The sequence below is a fragment of the Mytilus edulis genome, unplaced genomic scaffold, assembly GCF_963676685.1.
Source record: "Mytilus edulis unplaced genomic scaffold, xbMytEdul2.2 SCAFFOLD_2322, whole genome shotgun sequence".
Lineage (NCBI taxonomy): Eukaryota > Metazoa > Mollusca > Bivalvia > Mytilida > Mytilidae > Mytilus > Mytilus edulis.
In genome coordinates this window covers 4,544-8,972 of record NW_027267600.1, presented here as the reverse complement: position 1 = coordinate 8,972, position 4,429 = coordinate 4,544, and the positions used below count along the sequence as shown (strand labels likewise).

Below are 4,429 nucleotides of genomic sequence, written 5' to 3'. Positions count from 1 at the left end.
CGTAATATAATTTTACCTCTTGGAGTTTTTCTATATTACTTCTGTAATCGGATTTTGAAGAACCCCACGGACACCACATACTCTCATGCATATGTCACTCATTCAAGGTATTCTGATAATAGATGTAAACTCTTGTGTTGTTAACAAGGAAACGAAATCTCAAAAGCATTTTTGTCTCAATTTGTATCTCAAAATAGGGTTCTTTAATTTAAAAAAAAGCTTGCATAGCAATTTCCTCAAAAACAAAATATAACAAATGCAAAGTTTAAAAACACAAAATTCATTTATTTTTTTATTTTTCTTTCATAAACTTGAAATTTTACCACGCTAAACCGTTAGGTTTATTCAACATCAACCATTAATTAATCCATAAGTAACGATAAAAAGACAATTGTGTATTGGATTAGGTTGATTGAACATGATGATTAGTGAATTTGTAATAAGCCGTTGGTCACGTGCCGAGTGGCACGCGTTGATTAAAAAGTCATTTAACTTCAAAATTACAATATCTATTGATGCCTAACTATACAGATATGAGGTTATTAATCATATCCTCCTATATATCCATATTCTTTGTGATCTTAAAACATCGTTTTAGTGTCCACATGTGTATATATGTCTCTGGTGTCCTTAATACAAAAACTTTCTTCTTAGTCAGCGCCATTAAGAATTCCTTTGCGGTATTTCTACACACCGAAATATATGGCCTTATTGGTAAAATACCCACTGAAAATACCACAGTACTTAGTGTCACTAATGGTCAAATTATTGTGCCGTGAAAACTGGAAAAGAAGTTTAGCGGGACATAGGAAATTACAAAAATATTAGAATTGTTTACTTACATAGTGTAAGCGGGATGCGGGAATCTAAAAAAAATAAATAGTAACTATAAAGCGAGATCCGTGAACAGAACCCCCAATGAGACCCCATTAGTTGTGCCTTATTTTTGGTATTTTTAGCTAGTTTCCTTCCCCTACATTACTTGTAAGTTGATCGTTTTTGTAAAGCAGCAGTCGAGGTCTGACAGTATATTACCAAGAAATGCACAAAATATTGAAAAAGAAGGTTTAGAAAATTTAAATAATGGTATGCACACACACTCCCCTGTCAGCACAGACAATTATATTTTTGTAAACGCGCCAGACTCATTTCTTCCACAGTGAGACAAGCTTTACAATGTTGATGGTGGTGAAAATCTAGTCTAAATAATTATGACGTCTTGCAAGGCTATTTTATTTCTGGAACGCTTTCCTCTGACGAAGCCGAAATGTGAAACCAAATCAACAAGAAGTCTAACATTTATAATAGAACTGAATATAAAATCGAATATTATGTAAATGGGGAATGTATCAAAAGACCAAAGAGCAGATAGCAGCCAAAGGGCACCAATGGGTCTTCAATGCAACGAGAAAATCCCACAACCCGAGGAGGGGCCCCTAACCAAAGACAAATGGGGGGGGGGGGTGTCCAACTACATGTCCCCATTCAATACAATACAATACAATATGCTTTATTTGAAAAACACTCCGTCACATTGACATGTGAAACAAGAGGTAAATTACAAAATACAATCGCATACAATTAAAAAAAAATAACAATAACTTAGAAATAAAATATATGGAAAATTACTTTATATTATAATATTTTAACATTATAATATTTTAGTTAACTTTGAAATGAATATATATAGACACATTTTTAAATAATAAGTTAATATTTGTCAATGACAGTTAGTCCTTTCATTTTTGCTTCATTCTGATATTTCACATAGTACTCTGAAATATGCTGATTTCTGATATTTTTTAACTAATAAAGAATTGCATTCAAATAAATAATGGAATTCATTGCCAATTGCAGTTAAACACAGATTGCATGTCCTTTCTTCTTTTGGAATGACTTATACCATCTTCCCAGCTCTACTGGGATTGTACATTGCAGCATCTTAATTTTGATATATATTTACGTTCGAATGGTGTTAATTTTAAAATTCAAATGCATTGATCGTCCAATAAAGAACAATGTAGAAAGGGGGTTCCAACATGTCCAACCCTCAGACCCTCCTGGATCCCTGCCTGTGAGGCGTGCTTTAGCTTGCCATTAAACAAAAATGTATACTAGTTGAGTGATAATGGACGTCATATTAAACTCTTTGATATTAAAAAAGAAACTAAAATAAAAATCATACAAAGGTCACAAAGGCCATAACTTCTGGCACCTGACGTGGGAAAAGTGCAAAATGCAATGGGGATGAAAGCCTTTACTGTAAATTCCTGAAATTACAATTATATAAATCATCTCACATCTTTGCGCATTTCTTGAAATTGGTCATATTAATAAATGCATCCAATATTTTCAGAAAATTTCAATATATATAGGCTTTTTAAAAAAAGTCAATCTTGTGCATGATTTATCAATGATTATACTTGCACAATTAACGCATGTTGTTCTCAAAACTAAGAGGTGTCTATGCTATTTATGACAATTTTCATGGTTCAGTGGTTATAGTTAAGTTTTTGTGTTTTGGTCTGTTTTTCTCATACTTTATGCAATAGGTCTACTATATTTGTTGTATGAAATGATTGTAAGGTGTACATGTCTAGTGGGATGATGTCATCTGACCTTGACCTCATTTTCATGGTTCAGTGGTCAAAATTAAGTTTTTGAGTTTTGGTCTTTATCTATTAAATACTTTAAGCCATAGGTCAACTGTATTTGGTGTATAGAAATATTTTTTGATCTATATGTCAGTGGCACAGGTTTTATTTGACCTTGATTTCATTTTCACGGTTCATTGATCAGTGTTTTTGTGATTTGGTCTATTTTTCTTAAACTATAAGTAATAGGTCAACTATAATTGTTGCATTGAAGCCTTGTTAGCTGTATATGTCTGCCTGGCATGGTTCATCTGACATTGACCTCATTCTCATGGTTCATTAGTCTTTATTTATTTATCTTGGTTAATGTTAAGTTTATGTGACAGTTGGGATAAAGCTTTATACTTGGGACTATCAACATATTATCAATGATTAGTAAAAGAAGGCAAGACATTTCAGCGTGTGCACTCTTCTTATTAAACACACATTAATATACATCATGTACATTAAACAGCAAAAAAAAATATTGATGCAAGATGCCATTCAATAATAACTTTTACTCTTTTATGTATAGGACAAGAACTATAGAAGATACAGAGAAATTATAAACAGCAGAAATGATAGGCAATTTAAAATTTGCAGAAGCAAACTAAACCTAAATGGTAAGGCCACTTTTATTTATTTTTTAAAGTTGTTGAACTTGAAAGATGATAATCATGATTACTATAAAAATTAAAAGATGTGGTATATTAAATATGAAAACTATCATGGCTTTAAGAAAGCAATTGTAGGCCTGTGACCTTCAATAATGAGAAAATCCATACCCTATAGTCAAAGAAGGCAGCTATAAAAGACCCAAAGATGAAAAATTGAAACAATCCAACATGTCCAAACTGTAAAACTAATTGCCTAGTTTATTACAAAATAAATTACAAAAAATAAATATAACCGGTATGAAACAACAACAACAACAACCACTAAATTTTAGTGTCAGACTAAACTTACAAAAACTACAGGCTCTGAACTTTGGACAGGCACAATAGGAATATGGCAACCTATGATGTAAATTTCCTGCAAACACAGACTGGACTAATGTAAATCAACTAATTTTTCGCTACTACTTTATTTTGCGTTTTATACTTTCTAGTCTTACATCACAGCTAATTATTTTTCGCAAGGTTCAAGTTTACTTAATGAATTTTAATAAAGAAAGATACATATGAAAAACATTTATTGCTGTTTCTCTTTCCATTTATAACATTTTATTTGTTTATTTTGTGTATTTATAGGTGATCAGACATCTTGGTTTTCATGATCAATAGGTCATTACTGAAGAGGAAACTTAAAGTTGAAATTTATTTACAAAGTGCATAATTGGATTAATTTGAACTGGAATGTGTGCTTTCCTGCAAAAAAGAAACAGGAAATTTCACCATTATCACATGATAATGCCAATAAACAAAATGGAGTTCTATCATAGATACACAAAAACACTATTGCATAAAAGCAACAACATATTATATATATTATTCGAAAGAAAGGAGAATGCAGAACAAAGGAACACCAGTTTTATCCACTCATTTATATCGCTCCCTCATATCAAATATACGGAAGAAGATCATTGAAGAACAATTTGCAAAAATGTTTTCTCTTAGAATTGAAGGAAAATGTTATAAAGTGAATGGAATAATGTATTCACTGAATTCTTACGTAGTGGATTGAAAACTGTACACAAGCTGAAACAGAAGAAAATTTTAATTTAAAATAACACGAAAAGTGTATATTTTATTATTTAATCTGCAAATATATAAACAAATTCTTTAGAACACCACAAA

At 31.2% G+C, this 4,429-nt stretch overlaps 1 long non-coding RNA gene across 1 annotated transcript; it reads left to right on the top strand.

The window, feature by feature from the left end:
• Positions 1 to 983: 983 nt before the first annotated feature.
• On the top strand, positions 984 to 3,996 carry LOC139505669 (uncharacterized). Its single transcript, XR_011659814.1, has 3 exons — positions 984 to 1,086; positions 3,169 to 3,256; positions 3,884 to 3,996. It is a non-coding gene; the product is annotated as an uncharacterized lncRNA (long non-coding RNA).
• Positions 3,997 to 4,429: the final 433 nt, after the last annotated feature.